Genomic DNA, 26,781 nt, shown 5'->3' with positions numbered 1-26,781 from the left:
TTAAGTCCATGAAAGGATCTACATAGTCAACGTGTAACCGAGTCCAGGGATTTCCCGGCTATTCCCATAAATGTGGGGAAGCTCCTGGTGGTAAATCCTGTTGGTACTCTGGACACTATCCCACCTTTGCAACTATGTCTGCATCCAATCCTGGCCACCAGGCATGACGTCTCACCAATATCTTCATTTTGGAAACTCCTGGTAGACCCTGGTGCAGTCAGTGCAGTCAGTATCTAGTGGCAACGTTTGCTTGGGACAATCACTCTTGCTCCCATAATAATATACTGTCCTCTATGGAGATCTCATCTCTCCAGGTCCAAAAAGATTTCAATTCTGTTTGTGACACTGCTTGTTTATGAATTATGAACAGTTATTCACTGTTTGTGAATTCTGCTTGTTTACCCCATCACCACCAGCTGTTTCAATTTTGCCAGAATTGGATCTTTCTTGTTCAAATTCTGATATTGTCAGCCGAGACTGGAAGTGTGTTCAGAAAATTTAAATCTGTTGCGTGCTGCTCCAGTGGCGGTACCACCGGTGGTGTATCTGCCTGCGGGAGGCAGCTCAATGCATCCACATTCGCTACTTGGCCTCCTCGACAGTGTTCCAACTTGTAACTATACGCAAGTTAGAGCCCATCACTGAATTTGGCTTGAAGATATGGACAGCACTGCCTTGTCCTTTTCAAGTAGACTGGGCAAATTTACAACTTTACATCTGTAAAGGTATTGGTGGAAACTCCTGACTCCAAATATGACCGCTGAACCTTGCTTGTCTATCTGAATGTATTTATACATAGCCAAAGTCTTGGATGTATATGCTATTGGGTATTCCTCTCCATTGGGCCACCTGTGAGCTAATACTACCCTGATGGCTTATGGGGAGGCATCGCATGTCAATACCGGATCTCATTTGGGAACATAGCGTGAGGGTGATAATTGTTTCTTCACCTCCCTCAAGCTATTGCTTGGCTACACAACCATTTCCAAGGCCGATCGAAAAATGTTGAGCCAATCTAGGTGAATCTTTCTCAACCAATTTCACCCCATCAAGCTCAGGCCCCAGCCATTTACTACAGTCAGTGATAACTGAAGAAGCTGCTTCTGGCAAGAGACCGGGACCAAAGTTGTACCCTTGATCTGTAAAGGTTCCTTGGTATAGGTTCTCAGTCTAGCCAAGGTCTTGTGCGAAATTAAGATTTGGAGTCCAAATCAAATTTTGTTAAAGACTATTTCTGCGATCATTGAAACATCCGCACTGGTATTGACCTCCATTAGAACTGTGTGACCATTTAACCAGACATTTATTTTGGTTGGTTCTGATTTAACTGTTTCAAACTAGATGTAGGTGGATTTTCCAGGGTGTGCACTCTCCTGGCTACCAGCCTATGAGTTCTCTTACTCACTTCAGGTCCAGTGGGCTTCCTTTGCTGTCTCGAGTCTGCATACTGGCAGCAACTACAATGGCTTGTTGGCTTGGATCCTGAAGAATATTCTAAACATTTGGCCAAGGCTTGGCTTTTTCTTGGGGTTTTGCTGTGAGCCGACCTAGGGACCCCCTGGTCAGGATATGTCCCGTGTGAGGCTAAGCAATTGCCTTCACTCAAGTGATGTTCCCCAAACTCAGTCAGACTGGCGAGGGTATCTACTTCCATCATGAATACCTTGCAACTTATATGCTTCACTTGCCACATTTCCCAATGACAAAGTCAGTTGTAGTGCCTGTTGGAAGTCCAGCTGGACTTAAGCTAGTAGGCACTTTTGCATGGTTACATCATTAATCCCACTTACCAAATGGTCACTCACCATCTCACTGTGGATTAAACCAAGTCACATGCGTCTGCCAATTGTCTTAACCTAGGCAAAAATCCCAATACAGATTCCCGTGCTTCTTGAATTGCTGAGTAAAACGTTTACCCCAATTCAAAGATGACTGTTTCTTCAGAAGCATGTTTTTCCCTCATCGCGGCTGAAATAACACCACAGAGTCTAATATCCCGACACCAAGTCACCTTTTAATTTCACATTGAGAGTCCTTGACACTGATCCAACTCTCAGAGTGAAAAAGATGTTTGACATTTTTGTTCTTATCTGTTAGCCAGGGCTCCCTGATTGGACCAGATTAACAGCCCCAATCAGGGAACTCATATTATTTGAAAATGAAAACAAGAATAAATGCGAGAAAAGCAGAATTACTATCAAAACAATCAAGTAATTTTCTAGACAGAATTTAATGTTTCACTTTTTCCTTTTTTTTCCCTCAGGTATTTTCTCAGTGATATGTGTAAGGCATCTGTCAACTGGCTGTTAATTCAGTTGAGTTCTATATCATTAAGTGACCCAGGACACTTTACTTTGTGATTTTCTTAACTAATCTTTGAAATAGCTCCATACAATCTTAATAAAGAGGTTGATATCATAAACCGGCTCCTTTCCATGGCACAGCATTATAGATCACTGAGCTCTTTGTCTTGAAAGATGAATATTCATTCCTTACAGCTATGCTAGAAAAATGTGATACCTTTAACTCCATGAAAAAGAATCTAAAGGGAGCAAGACATTGGGCTGAATCTTACCAGCAATCAGCTTAGTGCCATTTTTGATGAGTTTCAAGGAAGGTTTCTCTCCAGAAGTGCTAGCAGGTTTTCTCATGCTTTTATCTCAAACTCACCTTGATGCCCGAATCATACTTTATCATCATACTTTCCCATAGCCGCAGGTGGAAATGGTGGTCAGGGCCGGGGCCTCTCAAAATTCCTGCCGTGGGCAAAATCTTTAACGCTCAGCTGTGCAGCCAGTCAAGCACTGGCTGTCTGCAGCTGCTCTGCATGGTTCATTTTATTTGCCGAAGACATGTCAGACAGAGGGAAAGTGGCAAACGGCTTTGCTGCCAGAGACCTGGAGGTTCCGCTGGACAGATGTGCATATGGTCACCGCCCAAGGAGTGTTTCCTGAAATATTGCTGATTGAAGGAGATCCAGAGGAGCAAGTGTTGAGCTGGAGTCACTGTGTAACTACTTTGATTTTCACGTCGGGGATTGTTACCATTTAGCTTGTATGCAGTTGGTGGGAAAATGGGAAACTGCGTATCAATGAGATGAGATGACATAATAATGAGGATGTTAATGCATACTAATACATGTAAATTGGCCTCTTGCCACTCATTACTGAGAATCATGTCTCTTCATTTGACACTTGGTTGGAAAATGGTATACTTTGCTGTCAACGGCAGGAGGCTCCTTACTGTTGATCTTATGTGACGTTCCCAAATTTTGCACCAAAGTCTACACTGTCCAGCGACTGGGAAACTTCTATCCCATGAACTTATGATTTGCTTAAAAAGACATAGTGACAGCCAGTCTCACAGTAACATTAAGAGATTACTATTGAAAAGTTGAGCCTTCCTTGGGTGTAGGAAAGTGGATGGTAATGAAATATTTGAAAATAAAGTGAAACTAGATAAACTAACTTAATTTTTGATTCATACTATCCATCTAAATATATTCTTTCAGTGTGCAATAACTTTAAGAGGCTCTGCAATCTTGTTAACAAGTTACAGACATCTGACTATATTGGCCATACCACCCAAGCAGCTCTGTTCAGTTCAGGACATGTAACTGAATCTGCATACAACAAGGAGTTACATCCCATACACCCACTCTGAAGCAGATCTTCATAGCAGTGGTTATTTGACCTATCTATCACACTTGAAAATAGGCTTCTCATAAAAGGCTCTGGTTTAGGTTTTTATGTAGGCGTACATGTAGTGCTTTTCTATCTGTTAAACAAAAATGGTAAACTGCAAAAAATTTACTGGTGTAGGGATGAGTCATTCCTCAGTTTCAGTTTGTGTAAGTGTGATGCAAATCTTGATACGGTCCCTTAACAGCTTCCTTGCCTATGTCAGCAAGCAGTCGTAGCTGTGAATGATGGTCTGAACAAATAATCTTTGTTAAATAGCAAACAACAATTGTGTTTTTATTCAATTGCTAAAACTAACAGCTAGCCTAGGTACTTTCCTTGAGCCTAGAATCTTGGACATCCAATTAAACAGAATGAACTGTTTGATATTTCTTACAGGAACCTTTAAGGAGTTACTTAACTTTATGCATTACTAGACCATGTTAATGTATGTAAGAAAGCATTAGTGTCCAGAAATATTTTCATTTTTTTTATCCATTAAGACCATCAGTCTTGAATACTACTAATAAATCAATCAAATAAGGATTGCATAAAAGGTCACAATTTCCTGGTTCTACTAAAAATCACAACTGTGTACCAACTGACAAGTTCTTTACCTCAGCTACAACTAATCAGAGAGGGAAGCTTCGTGATTATTCTCAAACGTGCAGGAACACAGCACTATTGCAGCAGATGGGACTGAAGTATTTCAAGCATTATCAACCAAAAGTAGTAATTTGGCAATGCTGGGGATGCCAGTCGATGTGGTATATTTGGACCTTCAGAAAGCGTTTGACAAAGACCCATGTAAGAGATTATTGTGCAAGATTAAAGTGCATGGGATTGGGGGAAGTGCATTGAGATGGATGGAAGACTGGTTGGCAGAGAAGAAACAAAGAGTAGGGATTAATGGGTCCTTTTCAAATTGGCAGGCAGTAACTAGTGGGGTGCCAAAGGGATCAGTGATGGGACACCAGCTATTCACAATATATATTAATGATTTGGATGAGGGAACAAAATATAACATCTCAAAGTTTGCGTATGATACAAAGTTGGGTGGGAGGGTAAACTGTAACAAGAATGCAGAAATCCTTCAGCATGGTCTCAACAGGTTGGGAGAGTGGGAAAATCAATGGCAGATGCAGTATAATTTGGATAAACATGAGGTTATTCACTTTGGAAGCAAAAACAAGAAAGTAAATTATTACCTGAATGGCTGTAAATTGGGGGAGGGGAGTGTGCAGCGGGACCTGGGTGTCCTTGTGCACCAGTCACTGAAGATAAGCCTGCTGGTGCGACAGGCAGTAAAGAAGGCAAATGGTATGTTGGCCGTCATTGCGAGAGGTTTCAAGTACAGGAGCAAGAATGTGTTGTTACAGTTGTACAGGGCCTTGGTGAGGCCACACCTAGAATATTGTGTGCAGTTTTGGTCTCCCTGTCTGAGGAAGGATGCTCTTGCTCTCGAGGGAGTGCAGTAAAGTTTTACCAGGCTGATTCCGGGGATGGCGGGTCTGACGTATGAGGAGAGATTGACTCGGTCGGGATTGTTTTCACTGGAGTTCAGATGAATGAGGGGGATCTCATACAGACTTATAAAATTCTAACAGGACTAAACAGGGTAGATGCAGGGAGGATGTTCCCGATGGTGGGTGTGTCCAGAACCAGGAGCCACAGTCTGAGGATTTGAGGTAGACCATTTAGGCTGGAGATGAGGAGTCATTTCTTTACTCAAAGAATGGTGAGCCTGTGGAATTCATTACCACAGGAAATAGTTGACGCCAAAACATTGAATGTATTCAAGAGGTGGCTAGATATAGCACTTGGGGCGAATTGGATCAAAGATTATGGGGAGAAAGTAAGATTAGGCTATTGAGTTGGATGATCAGCCATAATCGTGATGAATGGCGGAGCTGGCCCAAAGGGCCGAATGGCCTCCTCTTGCTCTTATCTTCTATGTTTTTATGTTTTCAGTTACTCAGCAGCATAAATGCCAATGTCCAAACAATTTCAACGCGTTTGATATTAGGGAATGTCTGATATCACAAGATACTATCCTGGTTGTAGTGCTGAAGAACAGGCCTAGCTGTCTGCTACTGCTAGCTACAGCATCAATCTTCATTTACAACGGCTGCAATGGAAAAGTGGACCAAGCCAGTTGTTAGCAGGACCCTGACAATCACCAATCCAGGGATGACAAGTAGCAGAGAACATACATATCAAATACTTTCCAGACAATGACCACTACAATGTGAATAAATTAAAAATAGAAAGTTAAAGCAAATCTTGCAAGTCTTGTGGGAAGAGAAACAGAGAGCTGAGTGTTTTTTTTTGGCTAAGTGTCAGTTTCATGGAGGGTTTAGCTACATGAGGCCCAACATGTTTTCTCACCACTTCTTACTAAACTTGCCTTATTAACAAATACTCCCCTGGTGCCTCTCCTGTTTGGTTCTAGCCACTTTTGACCACACACCATACCTGGAACAACTCACCGCTGCTGGGATAACATGGAATTCACCGGTATCTCTGGTGCGGGTGCCATCTTTAAAAAGTTGTTGTACTCCAAGCCGGTCACAGTTAGTCTGGAGCAGCTCCGCACGGTTCCTAAAATTTTCTCCAGACATGCCAGACAAAGGAAAACTGGTACCCCACTTTGTAGACAGAGGCCTGGAAGTTCTGGTGGTCTGGATGATGTAGAGCAGGGAAGTCCTCTTCCCCCAGGACTGGCAGTGTAGGCCATAACTCCAGACCATGCCAGCCTTGTCTGAGGTTGCCTATGATCAGTGCAGACTTAGCTATTGAAGACTTTACAACAATGTAGGAAGAAGGTCGATGATCTTCTTCGGTCCACAAAAGTACCACCATCTTCTCTCTGATATCTCCCACTCACTCTATCTCTGCTACTGCACTAACCTCCCACAAAAGCTCATTCTCTACAATTCTCATTAGTCATTACAACATGTTCCCTCACTCGCTGTCACCCACCTCAACCCTTGACAACCCCAACCCCTGCATGCCGTCAGCACTGCCCACTCAGTCCCCACTGCCACCAATCCTAACAGCTGCGCCATCCATTTTCATCTCCCTCAAAGCCTGCATTTCTCTCATTCCAGGAGGAAAACAGCTTACAAGGGCAGAAAGGGCCAAGATGGATGGTATGGTGCCTGACATTCATCTCCTCACTTCTTAGGATCCTAATTCTGACCATCCCAAGCAGCTGACTGATAGTGTTCAAGTCTCTCGACTGGTATCAGAGGCTGCCATGGACTTAGTGCGTCAGGACTCCCTGACTGAAGACAATTTTCCTTGACAGCCATAACAAGCTTCTTAGCTTAGTGTCTACATAAAAAAAAACATGGAAATACAGTGATGGTATCTGCAGCTGAGGAGCAAAGTGCAAAAAGGAAGGCAAGGCAAGGCATTGGAAGGCAGGGATGCTGTGAGCATCCAGGTGTGTTCAGAGTGAGTACTAAGGGAGCAAACAAACAGCCCAGAAATGTAGCCTGGACAGGTCCATGTGTTGTGGGCATGTCCCTGACTGCAAAGTGACTTGCTGCAGCATTACAATGAAAGCTGCTGTTTCACCTTGAGGTGCAGAATTGAAGTGCAGAAGTGTACTGTAAGTAGATTGCAGATGTGACACGAGGGTTCTTCGATGCTAGGTCATGTAGAGTGCCACAATCTGTAGATGTTGATGTGCCTGTGACCAGTGTCCATGGTGCGTGACCTGACATGTTGGTGCCTGGTGTCCAACATAGAGGTCCTATCAAGGAAGTAATGAGCTGAAGTTACCAGGTACCTGCTCTGACTTCCATGTTAGGAATTTGCAGCATCCAGTTTAGTACCTGGATGGTTTGATAGAAAGCTGCATATTATTGAAGTGAGATGAGTAGTCAATAAGCAACAAACAATCAATAATTCCCCTTAATCTGGCAACCTGCCAATGCCTGACAAGAATTGGCTCAATGCCCAGAATTTAATGAAAAGATACAGAAAGTTGTTTGTGATGTTGAAATAGGCCTCACAGGATGTGTATTCTTGTGCGATTCTGCCACATTTCTCACCATAGCCCACATTGATCAGGTCTGTACAAGATTCTGCCCTCTTGTTACCATATTGAGACCAATATAACCCTGCTACAGAACTGAGTGAAGTAGAAATGCATTGAGTCTTGTACTGGTGGAAGGGGCCGTCGTGGGAGGGAGCAGGTGGAACTAAATTGAAGGCCTAGGATAGATTAGAGGGGAGAGTGTAAGAACTTAAATAACAAAATTATCCTGGAACAAAAGTCAAAATGAGTGGCAGCAGTATTTGCCACTTGTAAAATGCATTGCAACAACCTACCAAGGATCCTCGATCAGCTGCTTCCAAACTGCAACCTGTAACATCAAATATGACAAGGGCAGCAGATAGACGACAATACCACCATCTGAAAGTTCCCTCCCAAGTCACACACAACCTTGAATTGGAACTGTATTGTTGTTACTTCACTGTCACTGGGTCAAAATCTTGGAACTCCCTTCTTAAGAGCACTCTAGGTGTATAAACACCACTTGGACTGCAGTGATACAAGAAGAGGGCTCATTACCATTTTCTCAAGGACAATGAGGAATGGACAGTAAATACTAATTTAGCCATCAATGCCCGCAGCCTGGGGAAGAACATCTTTTTCTGAAAAAAATGGTTGTAGTAAAGAAACAAAGCGTTGGTCCAAAGTAATTATTTATGCCAAAATAATGGACAGCTGTCTAAAAAAGACAAAATGAAAACAAGCTACACACTGGCAGGTGGTAAAAAATTGAAGAATTAAAATGGAGAGCAGAATTCACAACCTGAATGACAAGTCCAGAAGACTGTAAAATGTCTACTCAGAAGAGGAAGTAGTGTTCTTCAAGTTTGCAGTGAACTTCATGGGAACATTGCAACAGGCCAAGGTCTGAGATGTTAACTTTAGGGGGAAGCTGGTGAATCAAAATGGCAAACATCTGGAAGGTCAGCATTATGCTTGCGGACTGGGTTGAAGTATCCTGTAAAGCAGTCACCTAGTCTGAGTCTGGTTTCACCAATTTAGAAGAAACTGACCTAACAGCCATAAATATAATAGATTTGATTGAAAGAAGCATGGTTAAATAACTGTTTCAACTTGGGAGGAATGTTTGGAGCCTTGGACAATAGGGGACAGAGAGTAACAGGGCAGGTGTTACATTTTCTGTAATGGAATAGGAGGATGCTCTGGGAAGGCAAAAGAGTATTTGGAATAACAAGAATCGATCAGACTGTCATAGAGGGAACCATCCATTTGCAATTCTGAAAGGGCATCCAGAACAAAGCAGCCTGCTTGATTAGCACTATGATGAAAGACATTCATTTATTGCACCACTAATACTCAGTAACAGCAATGGGTATCATCTAAAAGATGAAATGCAGAAATTCACCAAGGCTTCTGAGCACTTTCCAAACCTATGACCTCTTCCAGTTAGAATGACATTGGTAGCAGATACATGAGAATACTACCACCTACAAGTTCCTCTACAATCCATTATCCTTACTTGGGAATATATTACCTTTCCTTCACTGTTGCTGAGTCAAAATTTTGGAACTCCCTCCTTAACAGCACTGGTACATATACCAATGGATTGCAGCGGTTCAAGAAAGCAACTCACCACCACCTCCTCAACAGCAACTTGGGTTAGACAACAAACGCTAGCCTAGCCATGGACACCCATATTCCATGAATAAATAAAAAAAATGTCAACATCTGATGATTTATGATAAGTAGGTCTCCTCCTGATCCTTCAAGTATTGCTCACCATCTGAAAGGCTAAAGCTAGGTTGACAAAATCTAGAAAATAGAAACAACTTCACTTGAAGTTTTCCTACAAGCAACCCCCTGGTTTGGACATATACTGACATTCCTTCAAAATTGTTGGGTCAATATCCTGAAATTCACCACCCAAAGTTTGTGGGTGTACCACTGGTCTAAATCTGCAAAAGATCAAGGCAAATATTCTAAGGCAGAATAGGGATATGAGTTAAATGTAACTTTTCACAACTCAAATACAGGTAATAAATTCAGGTAGGGTCCCTATGGAGAGAGACAACATCAGACAGCAAATGATTTCAGGCTGTTGTCATGCACTTCCTGAAAATTGATTCTGAATCATGATTCATGGCACTGGATACAAGGCCAAGGGAAATTTGATGAGATAGTTCAAAAAGTAAATGACTTAAAAGAAAATATTAAGATGCAAAATTCAATAAATATTGCATTTTTGACTTGCCAGCTTCTATAATGTACCTGAACTGACAATAAATACCTAACATTTGCTTTTGATCTGCATAGAATTTCAAGGCAAGTACATGTAGCAGGACAGAAAAAAAGGAAAAACTGCCAGCTCTCAATTACTTAAGAACATGAAAACATAAGAAATAGGTAAAGAAGTAGGCCCTTGAACCTGCTTCACCATTTATGAAAATAGTTGATTATCAACCTGAACCTCACTTGCCCCTGTTTACATAGGTTTGAAAATTTATCATCTTTGCAAATCGTATTTATAATTCTTAATATTTCCTAAATGTTGATAACTCAGCTATTGGAATACATTACAAACTGGATTTTTTTTTTTACTATATTCTTAGACTCAGCAAATTGTTTGTAATATAATTCTATCTTCCATGAACATTACCTCATACTGTTAGTTACTCACTGGAGGTTCCAGGAGCATGTCCAAGCATTCATAGAGTTTTAAGTACTAGCCTGACTTCAGGGTAATTTATTTCTCTGAAGACATACCACTTCCTTAGGTGTGTCAATTACACCCTGGGAAAACAAATTATCATTTTAGATCTAGTAATTCAATGTGGCCTTTTTAGCCTGAATGATAATGAGACATTTAAGCAAAAATTTGCATAAAGCTAAGCAACATTCTCAAAACATTGAGATCTCCAAATATCAATCCAATTTTGCTTCCTTCATATATTGCTTATCATTTATTAGGATCCTGCTGTTACATAGAGCAATGTTCTGGCCACTGCCAGAAGTTGTGCTCCTTTCTTCTCCCAGTCATCGGTATGTTTCATGTCAGGGGTCATGACCAAGACAGACATATCCTCAGAGTGGTGTGTGAACTACAAAGTTGCATAAGCTCATATGTGGCCCTCTTTTTATTTACTAGTGTTTCAATTTGAAAATAACCATCAGCGCAGCTTTAGGTTTTAAACAAGATTTAGCTTTGTTTATTCTAAACTATCAAATCGTGCTTCCATGTCAGGTATTGGGTTAGCTCAGGTCTGGAATACTGACCCATCCATTATCTTTTAATTGAAGTAATTAGCTTTTTGACTGTCCCAGCCATTAGTTTGAATGTCCCTCATTCTGTTGGGTTTTTGAAGAACTATTCATACTTCCAGGAAAACCATTGTTACAGAGTTTCTGTTCACCCTTTGAAATGTTAATTGAATTTCAAAGGGTTTCTTGTGATTCTTCTGGACCTGAGTACAATCTTCTAACACTAAGTACAGATTTCAACATGAATTGAAAGCACATATGTAGTCACATAGCTTCTGGGAGCCATTTTGTAAGATTGCTTGTGTCTATTTTGCAGATAGGTTAGCTTTACAAAATATATGTTATAACTGTGCATTTATAACAAAACTGTATGTCTTTTCAGCAGCAAGATTTTTTTGAGTTTTAAAATAAAATTTTTTTTACTCACACATTTTCACCCAGAACAGCATTGTGGCTGAGTGGTTAGCACTGCTGCCTCACAGCTTCAGAGCCCTGGGTTCAATTTTGCACGTGTGGAATTTGCATGTTCTCCCTGTGGCTATGTGGATTTCCTCTGGTCCAAAAATGTGCAAATTAGGTAGATTGGCCATGCTAATTTGCCCTGTGGTGTCCTGGGGTGTGTAGATGTGGTGGATTAGCCATGCTAAATGTAGGGTCATGGGAATGGGGTAGAAGGTTGTGTCTGGGTGGGATGCTGTTTGTAGGATTTATGTGGACTTGATGAACCAAATGGCTGGTTTCCGCACTGTAGGGTTTCTATGATGTCACACACATATGACCATGCACATTAGATTTATTACAGATGAAGGTAAACAATGCAAATATAACTAATGGTTATCTCAATCTCTTTTGTGACAGGCATGCAGTTTCTTAATTGAGTAGACATTTTAAATAAAAATGATCAATTTTCATTTAAATTATTCCACATGGTCTGCTTTTTGTCTGATTGAGCACATTGGTGCAATAAAAGGGAAGAAGGAAGAGCAATTCTGCCATAAAGGAGACAATTTAATAGTTCTATTTGTAATTACAGGTAGAGGTTCTAAGGGAGTGGTACTGTGAATTGTTTGCATGGCACTGTACCTTTGCCTGTAAACCCCTCCCTTCCCACCCTTTTCTATGAGAACTTGAAAGAATCCTGTATTATTTCAGGTAATCAGTACACCCACATTATAGGCTTTTTGCTGATTACGTTGCTAACAATAATTCTGCAGTTGAACCCATTGTAGGTTTCAAGTTCAAGGGGCTAAAGGCTCTACTCATGTTCATGTAATCTGTGAAGAAGTACACTGTTTGGCCTGTCCCATCCATACCTGTTCTTTGAAAACGCCATCCAACTTAGTCCGATACTTCATAAATCAGAAGCTAGTCCTCTTGAAGTAAAAGCCAATTGTCTTTGAAATTTCTTATGGAAATTGCTTCCACCATCACTTCAGATAATGCTTTCCAGATTTAAAAACCCAGTGTGAACTAACCTCTTACATATCTTCCCTAAGGCATTAATGTATCCCACATGCTTTCTTAACTGCCCCCTTCAAAAGTCTGTCTGCTCTTGTATCCACTCAAAATTGTTCAAGTACAGAAAAGGGAAGGTCCAGCAGCTAGGATGGAGAGAGAAATAAAGTTAACAATTCATATTTTCCAATCAGAATCCAATTTCTGAATTAGATCAGACTAAAAATTGCCCGCTGCTTGTAAAGGATATTTCCAACCACACTTCTGGGATAGGAACCTCCACAATGGGAACAGTGCTGTCCAGTCCTGGAATCAACACAGAAAGTAGTGAAGTGGATTGTCTCTGAAACCATGTCCTTTTTGCAGGAGGTTTTATCATACTTCCTAATTTAAAGATGGTAATTGTGCAAGACAAGTGAGGGTGTAAGGTGCCAACTGGGTAGGGGAAAGAGGCTGTTGGATAGGGATTCCGGTGGTGGGAGTACAGGGTGTCTGGTGGCTAGAGGGGTAGAATGGCATATTGTTGGGTGAGGGATTAAAATGCCAGGTAATTAGTAGGTTAGGGTGCATGGTGGTTGGAGGGTGCATGCCAGATGGGTGGATAGGGTTAGGGAGGTTAGTAGGTGGAGTAGTAGTGTAGCAGTTAAGTAAGTGAGGGCCTAGAGTATGTCGGGTGTGGGGCTCGGGGATCAGAATGAGTTCACCCGGGGGTAGATTGTGGGCAGTTGTGGAGTGGAGGAGAGTCAAGTCAGTAGGTGGAAATTCGGGGTTATTGGAGTCGTGGGAGAGAAGTCAAGGTTGTAGGATTAAGTTTTTTGGTCTTGTGGGTCAGTGTGGGTGTCAGGTCTGAGGGTTTGTCATAGATTGGGGGTCAGGTCCAGTGACCTTGGGAGGATTAAGAGATAGGTTCTGTGGTGAGTCAGGGCTCAGGTTTATTGTTAGACAGGAGTTAAGCAGATTTCAATTCTTGTCATGTGTCCTGGGTAACTATTAAGGTAAGCAAATTGGAACCCGCTGAACCCTCTGGGACTCTAATTCAGATTTGGAGATTTCATCTACGTGTTCAGATGTTGGATAATTGCCTATCAGAAGCTTGAACTCTCTGGACAAGTCCTGAAGAGTCAGCTGCTTCAGGATTTCCACATGGTCCTAATATACAATTCCTGTCCACATTGCTGCCACAAGTATCTTCCAGTTGGAAGATCTGAGCCAATTAACCTAACTGTTAATTATTCATCAAAACTGGATAAAGTTAGCAATGTAACAGAACAGATTTTAAACAAGTACAGAAATATGAGAGAAATAAATGTTGGAGGAAAGAACAAAAGTGAAGATCTGTGATCAGGTGGAAGGCAGGAGAAATTAAATGATTAAATAGATTGTTATGCCCAATAAAGACATATCATAACCTTCAGATATGAACTTTATTCCATGTGGACTCTTTGAAATTGGCCGTTTTTAAAAATAAAGGCAAAGATGACAAGATGAACTCAGTGTTTTCAAAAATTATCTTGCAAGGTCAAAAAGATATATTGCAGAAAAAGATTATCAATTCTATAAGTTTTAGGATGCAACATCCTGAACCTATTAGAAGACATTCCTGAATAGAATTTTTTGAAATGTCTAAACCATCCTCAGGATGACAGTCTTAAAAATAAACCAGGCTAATCAACCTAAGACAACCTTATTTGTCCAACCATATTTGGAAAAGAGATTACACCTTGTAAGAAATCACATAATAAGGCAGAGAGAGACAGTAGCAGCAGAACGAAGGGCAGTAATATTGATGTCTTAATAACGGAGGCTGTAACACTGTAAGGTCTCTAAACCTGTTCTATTTGGAAATGTCAATACCGCAAACTGACCTCCTAGCAACAAGTTTGCAAGGAAATGACTTTGTCATCAGCAGAAAGTCCACCCCTTTGAGAGAATCCTGAAATGATTTTGACATATGACTTAAGCTGTTGCATCCACCTACACTACACTTCAAAAGATTTCATCTTCACCAGGCCTGCAACACGTATTTTCCAAAACAAGACATTCATGATTTACGATTTTTTTTAATTTATAAGCAAAACAAGTGCACTATTTTCTTCAACTGTACTTTCCTTGAGTTTGTTTTTGTGATTGACTGTGTGAATGAGTGCGGCAATGTTAGGTTTTGGGATGAAGTTGCAAACAAGCACTTCTCTTTACCTAACCCCATGAAAAGTTTGCTGCTGTTATTCAAATTATCCATATAGTTAGGGGTTAAAAACAACCATTATCTTCTCAAAAACTTTCTGACTGCAGAAAGTTTGAAGTGATAAGCAGCTTTCTCGTGATAAGCAGCTTTCTCTAACCAACTGCAACAGATGGTGGAATAGGTGAAGAAGAATGGTGATGGGTATGCAAGGACACAAAAGATGCCTGGAGAAAGTCTGAAGGAGGTATGAATGGCAATAGCAAAAGATAATCAACAGTGGCCATCCAAAAAAGTGAGAGTAGTAATTATGTTCTGAAATTGTTCAATTTAATGTTGAGTCAGGAAGGCTGTCTATCTGAAAGATAAGTTGCTGTTCCTTGAGCTTCAGTTGAGCTTCTTTAGGAAATTGCAGGAGACCGAGAGCAGAGTGAGAGTGGGAGGAAAAATTAAAATGGAGACATTCAGAATCATATTCACAGAGGGAATAGAGGTGTTTCACGAAGACTTCATCTGCACATGAAATCCCAAACGTCGAGGAGACCACACTGTGAGCATTTAGATTTATTCCCATGACTTGATTCCTGCGAAGTAGGCAATTTCACATTTACCCATTAAATTTAATATTCCGTGTGTCTCTTTGTTTCACCAGTTTGTCCATGTTCTCCAGATGTCTATTACTATTCTCACAATTTACTACATGGCGAAGTTTTGTCCCATACACACATGGTGGACAGCAACACAGACAATTGAGATACTTGCTATTTGAGGTTGCTCTGTGCAGGTGTATGACATTAAAAGATGTAAGGATCAACAGAACGCTCACCTGGTCAAGAAGAAGGCAGCTTCTCAACCCACTGTCTTCATCAGCGGTGAATAAAGCAGAGATTACTCGGGCAGAGTGGGGCTCCTGAGCCATTCCAGATGATGTTTAGCACTGAGTTTCCTTTATTAACTTTTGCATAACTTCATCAAAGAGAAAGAAACAAACCTGAGTTTGCAAAGTAATTTCACAGAGATGAAAATAACTATCTTCAAAAATTTATTCATTCAGTTATTTGCAATCACAACTTTCTTACAAGTTGCAGAAACCATTTGTTGTCATTTCTGTTCTCATCGTTGATGTCAATAATTATCTTCAAAATCTTTGACAGAACAAATGTTACAGGGAGTCATAGAAATAGAAATTCATGATTTTGCTTTTAAAGACCCAAATCCAAATAGAAGCAGAAATCAAATAAATTATGCCACATGTTTGTTGTTAATATACTGATCACAGGTAAATTTTATGTAATATTGAATATTGAATATTGACATGTTATTTTTAATCAATTAACATATTTATAATGCACAGAAATATTGCTTCATTTCATTTGCAGTTCATCTTCAGAGAAAAAGGTTTCTCAACCTCAAGCAAACTGCTATGCACTAAACAGGAGGCAATGTGATTCTGCTGTCCGTCAGTTGTGTGACTTTTGTAACCTCAAATCTTTTTGATTGCTCAAGTGCCAAGCTTCAAAGAAGCATATGTTGCTCCTCATAAAAGTGTATATGTGTTGACAATCTTACCATCAAAACATCAAAAGGGGTTCTTAACTATGATGCAGAAGAAACAGAAATTGATGTTTCATTCTCAAGATATATTGATTATAACTTAGCTAATTGCTCAAAAGTGACTGAACTTTCAGGAATTTATAAACATATGATGGTGCATTTAACTTTGAGATTGATTCCATTAACAAGTGCTCCAGATTGCACAATCAACTATATTCTGATAAAAACAATTTCAGGTTGACCATGTCAGATATATGGCTACCAAAATGTTTTGTTCTGTTCTGTGAATGTGACATTTTAGAATTAATCATGTGATGAAATCATTTCAAGTTTTGCACTGTCACATGGAATGAAAATAGAAATGTTGATAGGTTAATTGTGTGTATTTTCTTCTGATTTGGTTACTTTTAGAACTTTAAACATCCTGTAAGTAATAGTTTTAACTAGATGGTATAATTTAGTTCAATAGACATGGACTATTGTGAGGAATTAATTCAAAAAAGCATGGTTGTGGGAAAGGAAATAAGCATAACTGTTTGACAGTCCATTCCACATGTTCGACAAAACGGTTCGAGGGAAACTTGCATTGTTTTGGGGAGCACGTACTGAGATCTAATTGTTAAAATTTGATGCAATTGTATGAAATACACTTTAAACAATGAAATCTAATGCAGTGCCCTGATTTGCTGCAGGCAAGAATAAGTTGGCAAAATGAAAGCAGCCATTCATCAAATAATGGTTAATTTGAATTTTTAAAACTACACTTAAAGCTTATTTACTCTGCTTACAAAAAGAACTAGGTTTTTGAGAAGATCGTGAATACTATGTAAAGAAATTGGCTATATCAGGTCTTGTGGTAAGCTTGTGGACAGTTTCCTAACAGTAGGGTCAGTGGATGGCTGACATGAAGAATTCTGCTGGGACAAGCTATACAATTTGATTTAGCTGATAAAATTCATCAGAAAGTTTTCTAATTGCTTGGCCTGCTCAATATATTCAGATGATCAATATTGGCTGGTAGAAGTTAGATTGCTGGCTTGAGAAGATGTTGTTTCCATACAGTCACCTTCTTCGGTTCAGGAAAGGTAGAAAAAACAGCTAGCTCAGGATCTGGCAAGGATACATTAGAACATGATGGCATTGTTCAAAATAAAACGTATTGGCCCCAAATAATGATTGTTCAGTTCTGAAACTTAATATCACATAGATTATAAAATGAAACAGCAACAACGTTCTGTCAACAGTTATATTGATATTCGCCTGGTTTCAAATGTTAATAGCCAAAAAAGAAGGGCACTTGATCAATAAATGTTAATTTATTTACAAGCGGTAGAAATGTAATCATTGTTCTTTTGTTTGGATTTTCTTTCCATAGGTGAGGGATAAAATCTGTTTTTGTTTTATTCTCACAAGTAGATTCTATTTCTATTTAATCTCATTCGTTGCACAACTCTTTGACATTTTTTGACCAAGAAAATGCAATTTTCTGAAGAACGTTTCTATTTCAAATTTCACAAGAAGAATGTCTTGCTATGACTCAGCTCAGTTTTGTTCCTATTATGGCAGACGCTGCCCAGTTTGAAATATGTTATAGTCAAACAAGGGAGGAACAGGGAAACTATTTTCTAAAAAAATAAAGCTACTGTATGTCTGCAGGTGATAAGAACAGCAGCTGTTAGCCTCAGGAAAGACATACATGAATCATTTTGGAAAGTAATGTCATTTTGAAGGCTCCATTGGTGTCTGAGCACATTAACCTGATTGGTGCTTCTTTGGACGAGTTTGAAGATCACAGTGAAGATTTCTCTGAGAATGCAGAGGGTGTCTTGGGTGCAGTAAATATGAAAATGAGGTGGACTGGAGAACAAATGTAGAAGGAAACCTACCTAAAGTTACTCTATTTCAACTAATTATGGAAAATGAAGTGGGAATCTTTGCAGGTTGACATACTAATTCTCAACATTTACCAATATTTACTGCACCAAGACCATTCATTGTACAGGGTAGTAATTCAGGAAACAGTTGCTTTGCAATTTAAAGCTCCTGTGATCAGAATTAACCAAACATGTTCCTAATTTATTCGACATAGAGACGTTTTGATCATGTATTTTTATTTGACTCTATGTTTCCTGAGTTGTATGGCCATGAAAGTTGTGCCTTTTAAGTTAATTAAGTTTGAAATGTTTCCAAAAAACTGGAAATCTCCATTATCAATCAACCAAACTAGATTATTTTATTTCAAGTATGACTAAAATGAATAAAGCATTGAATTAGAGCTCAATTACTAAAATTTTTAAAAATCTTCAAGAGCTAATGGTTTCATGGAAAATTGGTTGACAGGTGTTGAAAAGTTGTGGGTCATTTCTGTCAACATGATGTAGTTCATAAGAGTTATAACGATGCTTACCAACATTGTCTATGTTGAGGTGTCATGTATTTGTAAACGCATGAAGATAAAAGCTTTGACCAAGCTTTTGTTTTGATGGTCATAGCAGCAATTTAAATTTAATTTCAACTATAGTTTGAACCAACTGATCCAATTACCAACTTTCAAAATCAATGCATGTTTAATTTAAAATTAATAGAAATGTGTTATTCAAACTTTGGGAGATGACAATGTACAAATTTGTGTCTTACCCGCAGTACTTGTAACAATACTATAAAGACTACAAGAGATAACTCTCCAAATCCTAACTGTAGCCAAACCTCTTCTATTGCATTGCACGATTATCCCATTTCCTTCCCACTTACTCTTATGATACAATTCTGTTAGATAGTTGATGAGAAAGTGTTCAGAATGTAAGTGATAAATTAGCTCATTTTCTGTAGAATGCTAGTTTAATCCTGAAGCCTTCCCAACATAAATAGGGATCTTTGTTGATGATATACAGAGTTCAGTACCATTCATGACACCTCAGATACTGATCCAATCCATGCCCATGTGCAACAAGACCTGGATAGTATTCAGGCTTGGATTGAAAAGTTGGAGTCAATCACCATGTCAAACAAGAATGTTCTAAACATCTTTGCTTCGCCTTCAATGACAGTATCATTAATGACTCTCTGATCATCCTGAGAGTCACATAGAAACTAAGTGGGTCAACCATATAAATATTATAGCTACAAGAGCTGATCAGAGGCTGGAATTTCTTAGAGTATAATTCATGTCCTGACTCCTCAAAGCCTCTCCACTATCTGCAAGGCACAATTTAGGAATCTATTGGAACAGTCTATGTCTGCCTCTTCATAGGATATGTGGAACAGTCCCTCTTCCGCTGTTATACCGGCACTATCCCCCACCTCTACCTCTGCTACATTGATGACTGTATTGGCGCTGCCTCATGCTTCCACGAGGAGCTTGAACAGTTCATCAACTTTATTAACACCTTTCACCCCAACCTCAAATTCACCTGGACCATCTCCGATGCCTCCCTCTCCTTCCTGGAACTCTCTGTCTCCATCTCTCGTGACTGCCTCGAAACTGACATCTATTTCAAGCCCACCTACTCCCACAGCTATCTAGACCACACCTCCTCTCACCCACATTCCTGCAAGAATGCGATCCCGTACTCCCAATTCCTCCGCCTCCGCTGTATCTGCTCCCAAGACGGCGTGTTCTGCTCCTGGGCATCCCAGATGCCCTCCTATTTCAAGGACCGTAACTCACCCCTTTGGTGATCAAAAATGCCGTCAACTGCATCTCTTGCATTTCCTGCACTTCTGCCCTCACATCCCCTCCCACCCCACAAAAAAAGACAGAATCCCCCTTGTCCTCACATATTACCCCACCAACCTCCGCAGCGAATGCGTCATTCTCTGCCACTTCCGCCACCTACAATCCAACCCAACAACCAAGGAGATATTTCCCTCCCCATTCCTATCGTAGGAACCGTTCTCTCCGTGACTCCCTCGTCCGCTCCACACTCCCCGTTAACCCTACCACACCCGGCACCTTTCACTGCAACTGCAGGAAGTGCTACATCTGCCCCAGTACCTCCCCCCTCACCTCCATTCAAGGCACAAAATAAACCTTCCACATCAGACAGAGGTTCACCTGCACATCTGTCAACTTGGTCTACTGTATCCGCTGCTGCCGATGCGGCCTTCGCTACGTCAGTGAGACCAAGCGTAGACTCGGAGACTGTTTCGTAGAGCATCTGTGCTCTGTACACGACAAACAACAACACCTTCCAGTTGCTAACCATTTTAACTCCTCCTTCCACGCCCTGGGTGACACGTCCATCCTGGGTCTCCTCCAGTATCACAATGACACCACCCCCAAACTAGAGGAGCAGCATCTCATATTCCGCCTACAGCCTGATGGCCCAAACATGGAATTCACCAGTTTTAAAATCTCCCCAACCCTGGCCTCATGCCATGTCCAAACCTCCCTCTCATCCCCGCCTCCTTGACCTGTCACAACCTGTCCATCTTCTCTCCCACATATCCGCCCCCTCCCACTTCACTGACTAATCCCCACCACTCCCTACCTGCACTCAACTATCACCATCCCACCTACCTTCCCCAGCCCCAGCCCTCCTCTCTCTATTTATTTCCCAGCCCCCTTCCCACTCCCCATTTCTGAAGAAGGGTCCCGATCTGAAAAGTCAACTTCCCTGCTCCTCTAATGCTGCCTGGCCTGCTGTGTTCCTCTAGCTCCATACTGTATTATCTCTGAATCCAGCACCTGCAGTTCTTGCTACCTCTGCATTTGCCTAGATAAGCACAACTCCAACTGTATTCAAGAAGTTCTACACTATATCCAGAATAAAGTAGCCTGCCCTATCCACCACTTTAAACATTCAATCACATCACCCTCCACTCGAAGCCAAGCACAGGGGAAGCAGTATGTTCCATATGCATGACGCACTGCAGAAACTCACTAACTCCTTCAAAAGCATCTACCAAACCTATTACCTCTACTATCTAGAAAGAAAAGGCTGGCAATGCATGGGAACACAATCACTTGTAAGTTCCCCTCCAACCTACACAACATCCTAACTTAAAACTTTCTCATAATTCCCTAACTGTTGCTGAGTTAAAACCCTGGAACTCCGTTCCTAACAATACTGCAGTTCACCATCACTTTTACACAGTCAATTAAGGACCTGTAACAAATATTAGTATTGTCAGCAATGCCTACATCACAGAGATGATTGAAAACAAAGGCATAGTGATGATTATCCTGAGCAGTGGGGAAATTATTTCAACTTAATGAAGTGATTCAATGTGACCCTCTCCTGCAGAATTGGCTTACTTCTGAATCACATTTGTCTGAGACCTCTTGCTGGATCTGCTTCAATAGCATGCAGTTAAAAAGACAAAAATTATATTGATTTAAAATTGGGCCTATTCTTTGCAGCAAATAGATTAGTTCCACCACATATTTCACACTACTGAAAGTAGAGTCTGGCTTGAGAAATCGAAAAAGACGTAAATTAATGTTGTTCCAATAATGGAACTTTGTCATCAAAAGAGCTGAACCCAGCTTCTCTAACTCATCCCAATCTCAAGTGTAGAGAGAAAAACAGGGACAGAACTTTCAGAATTTCTTGCTAGTACAACATAAAGAAGAAAGCAAGTTTTGCTGAGTTAGTTGATTTCAGGTTGGACATTGAATTCTATCTCAGCATTCCATAGTTAAAGAGCAGAAAATTAATCAGTGTTCCAATTCCTGAATCATTACCCAGTAATGTGCTTGCTAGAAATATAAATAATAATGGACTATAATTATCTGCCCTGTGAAATACCCAGCTAACACTTAATATCAAAGGGTCATTTATGAACAATAAGCTCTGAAGTTCTGAAGGAGCCAAAATTCAAGCAACTTCTGAGAAATAACAAAGAAAAAGAAATAATTAACATTTTAATGCCAACTTTCACACCCTTGAGATGAGCAAATGTGATGAATTATTTTAAAATATTTTTATTGTTAAGAGAGATATAGAGATGTACAGCATGGAAACGGACCCTTTGGTCCAACTCATCCATGCTGACTACTTTTCTTAAACTGAACTAGTCTTATTTGCCAGAATTTGGCTCATATCTCTCTAAACCCTTCCTATTCATATACCCATCCAGATGTCTTTTAAATGTTGTAATTGTGCCAGCCTCCACCATTTCCTCTGGGAGTTCATTCCATACACGCACCACCCTCTGCATGAAAAAGCTGCTCCCTAGGTGCCTTTTAAATCTTTCCACTGTCACCTTAAACCTATGCCCTTTAGTTTTGGACTCCCCTACCCTGGGTAAAAGATCTCGGCTACTAATCCTATTCATGCACCTTATGATTTATAAGCCTCTATAAGGTCACCCCTCAGCCTCTGATGTTCCAGATAAAATAACCCCAGCCTATTCAGCCTCACCCTATAGTTCAAACCTTCCAACCCTGGCAACATCTTTGTAAATCTTTTCTGAACCCTAAATGAATCTTATGATTAGAAGATGACATAAATAAATATAACAATATATTTTGGGGAGCTTTGATTGAACGATGAATGTTGCTCAATACATTAGGAAAATTCAGTGTTCTTCTTAAAAAATATGGCATTCTACATCTGCCAAAAGAGGCACGTGAACATTTGTTTAACATTTCATCCAAAAAGACTTCAAAAAAAAACCAAAATAGCACTAGTTCAGAACGGTACTGAAACATTAATCGAGATTGTTTGGCTGATAATAGCACTACAATTATCGTAGTGCTTCTAGGCCAGAGAAGGAATCAATGACAATTCCTGAAAGTGTTCTTGTATCCATGCAGTTCTAAAAGTCAGATGGGGCTAGGCTTGTTGATAAAATGAAGTGTCTCTGAATTGAAGATTCAACTTGAAAATGTTACAACAAGATTTGAAAATAACACATGCCCAAACCAATGACCTTCTGACTCAGAGATGAGAATCATATTACTGTGCCAAACTGACATCTCAACTGAGCTACATAAAAGGCAACAATATTGGCAAGAAGACAAAAGTGAACTCAACACTGAATTAGAGACTAGTGATATTGGTGCACCAATTTGTCAGAGACTCTGTTTTAATACAAAAGTGTGTTTGTGGTTCTGATCATTGCATCTGAGGAAGGAGATATGGACTTTAGTGGGAATGTAACATGGATCTATTCACTGCAATTTTATCAGAGCTCTGCAGGTTCCATTGTCATGAAATTATATAAATGAGACTTGCATTCCCAAATCATTTGATTGAGATTTTTTAGATTTTGAAAGCTTTTGATAAGGGTAAATTAAGAAAAGATTCTTCTACCAGTGGAGAATCTATTCAGAGACATAACATTAAAATTTGAGCTAGGTCATTTAGGAGGGATTTTAGGAAACATTTTAGGGTTAGATGGTGGCACAGTAATGTCACAGGACTAGTTGTCCAGAGATCCAAGCTAATGCCCTACAGACACGTGTTCACATCCCACCACTGCTGCTTAACTGTGGAATTGAAAAGGAGTCTCAATAATGATGCCAGGAAGCTATCAACAATTGTCAATCTGTTTCAGGAATATCCTTTATGGAATGTAATCTGCCATGCTTATCTACTTGTAACTCCAAATCCAGAGTAACATTGTTGACTCCTAACTGCTCTTTGAAATGGCCTATCAAAACATTCATTTGTGGAAGAACTGCAACAGATACCAGTACAGCATTGCAGTGGTCTAGGAAGGTGACTCACCACCATCTTTTCAAGGGCACTTAGAGATGGACAACGTTTAGTAGCTTAGCCAGTGATGTTCAGATACCATTAAAAATAAAATTAAAAATCATTTTCATGCAAAGGGTTGTTGAAGTGCGGAACTCATTCCCATAAAAAAAGCAGTAATTATTCATTTAATTAATCATTTAAATCTGATATAAATAGACTTTTGCTTCTATAGGACACCAGAGAATATGGTGTGAAATCTTGTGGAGGCAACAGGAGAGCTGGTGGCAGCCCCATGTTTTCTCTTCTATGGAAATCCCACACCTCTTGTTCCACTCTGGCACTTGATGGACCAGCAGTGGGCCTTCCCCCTGGATCAATGATTCCAGTGGCAGCTTTCTTGAATGGCAGAGCTACTGGAAATATGGAACCGACGCAAAGCATTAGGAGTTCACCTATGGGCCTTAGGTTTGCAGTGGAACTGGCAGGGAATCCAACAGCTTTTCTGCCACAAACTTAATCAGGGTGAAGGTGGAAATGTGGTGGGGTCTTTACCCTCCTGCCTGATGACATGCTCTCCCTGTCACCAAATCTATCGTGGAGGAGAATGCAAGCTTCCACCCATGGAATCAAGGAAACAGGAAAAAGTTGGGATACAGTTTAGCCATGGTCTCACTCAACAAATTAAAGGGGATGAATGATCTATTCTCTTTTTCTAATGTTTCTTTTGTAAGTGACTAAAAGCAGATCTCCTCTGTAGATAGCTGAGTTTACATATTTTGGCCAAACTGTACAGAAATTTATTCTGGTAGGTGTGTCAAAAAGCATCTGGCAACAAAATGTTACATATTCTTGTACAGGAAAATATATTGCAGATGCTGGAAAATCTGAAAAAAAAAACAGAAAATGCTGGAAATACTTAGCAGATCAGGATATAGAGAGAGAAACACAATGTTAACTCCTCAGGTTTGTGACTTTAAACAAAAGCGAAACCAGATGTCCATCATAGAGATTCATCCTTTAGTTTAAGAGATTAGAAATGGGACTATAGGAAGGGGAACATCATTAAGGAGGTGGAGTAAGGGTTTTACTGGGGTCATCAGCATCAGATTTGAAGCTGAGGATATGAATGAGCAGATTCGTGGTCACATGAAATATTGTGGTGAATGGCAGAACAAAGTGCCATTTTATGTCCCTTGAGGGAGAGTTTTTCCAGTGGCAAATATGGCAGAACTTAGGGTTGCAAATTGGAAGGGGATATCAGTGAAAACAAATGCAAAGGAGTGATCAGAGTCAACTTTACCTGCAACTGCTGTGAACAGAGAGTCTATGTAGTGGCGTGCAACAACACATAATACACAAAAGAGAACATTCAGGAAATAAGGGAAATGTAAACCTCACATTTAAAAGTAGATTATGGAGGAAGGAGAGTCCTAGGCCTTGATCTATAAATGAGCCCAATAGCTAGATGCTAGAGGGAAATGACAGGACCTCATCACATAATCAGTTCCAATAAGCCCAAGAAAGAATGAGCCCGAGGCGGCCATGGAAATAACTCTCCAATTGCTATAATGATACCTGACACATAGGATAATGAGGTTCTGAGGTTCTGAGGAAGGGTCACCGGACCCGAAAAGTTAACTCTGTTTTCTCCTTCACAGATGCTGCCAGACCTGCTGAGCTTTTCCAGCAACTTTGTTTTTGTTCCTGATTTACAGCATCCGCAGTTCTTCTGGTTTTTACATAGAATAATGGTTATTGTTGTCAAAGAACAGTACTCTGCTGCAGACATCACAGTGGGGATGGTGGGGGTGTGGGGGTTACTCAGGAAAATGTTGCTTGGCCTAAGCACCTTCATCTATTACTGTCAGATACAGGGGTGTTTGTGACAGTCTATAGTTACATTCATAACTTGTCAGATATTGAAGCCACCAATGCTAGTTGCAATAGGTCTCAGACAGTATTGTAATAACTAACAGGTAACATTAGTTACCAATTGTTAACAGGTAACATTAATGCTGCATTGTCACAAGGCAGTCATTATTTCAAATGCCCATCCGCTAACAATCAATAGCACCAAATTATAGAGACGCCCATCATCAACATTTTATGATCAACATTAACCAGAACTTTAACTAGATCAACCATTTCAGCACTGTGAATACAAGACAGAGGCTGAGTGTCCTGTGATGAGTTTTTTACCTCAAGATACCCCTAAGCAAATCCACTATCCATAAGATGCAAGGTAGGCCTTAGATTGAATATACATCATTTTCTGGAGTCATGCATCTAGAAGATCTGAAAAGAAACTCAACAGCATTCAGAAGAAAACAATCCACTCAGTCAATGCCCTCTGTTGTTGCACTTGGTACTCACTTGTAATGCCACCAGCACATGGTTGCTACAGCATGTTCCATCAGTAGGATATACTACAACTCCTTATTTAGGTTAGTTCAACAGCACCTCTGAACCACATAACCTCTATCACAGAGTAGGGCTAGGACAGCAACCTCAAAACAACATAATTACCCTCCATTTTCCTCACCATGGCACACAGCACTTTCACTTGGACATTTGTTGCCAATAAATTACAGGTTTCTACCTACCACCATTAACCAACGACATGAGAGATACAATAAGGTGATTTACCATGAGTTGCTCAGGTTACTGGAGTTGGATGATAAATGCAGCCTTGTTAGTGTCATCCACCCACAGAGAAGATATATTTAAAGACGTAATCACATGGCAGATGTTAAGAAAACTTTGTCCGCTGATATGGAATAGTTAGCAAAAATGGAGATAGAAAGCAATAATGTCAGCATTTCTTTGGTCAATTACTACCTTCAGGTGTATACTCTATTTTGTGGACTGGCTGTGCATCAAAATCTCTACCTGTTCCTACAAAATCATTTGGTGTCTCTTCTCCATTCCAAACCTTTTGATTGTCCAATGAGCCTTGGTTTACACCTAATATGGCAGATG

This window comes from Rhincodon typus, chromosome 7 (assembly GCF_021869965.1).
Source record: "Rhincodon typus isolate 14 chromosome 7, sRhiTyp1.1, whole genome shotgun sequence".
NCBI classification, from domain to species: Eukaryota; Metazoa; Chordata; class Chondrichthyes; order Orectolobiformes; family Rhincodontidae; genus Rhincodon; species Rhincodon typus.
Note: the sequence above shows the minus strand (reverse complement) of the source record.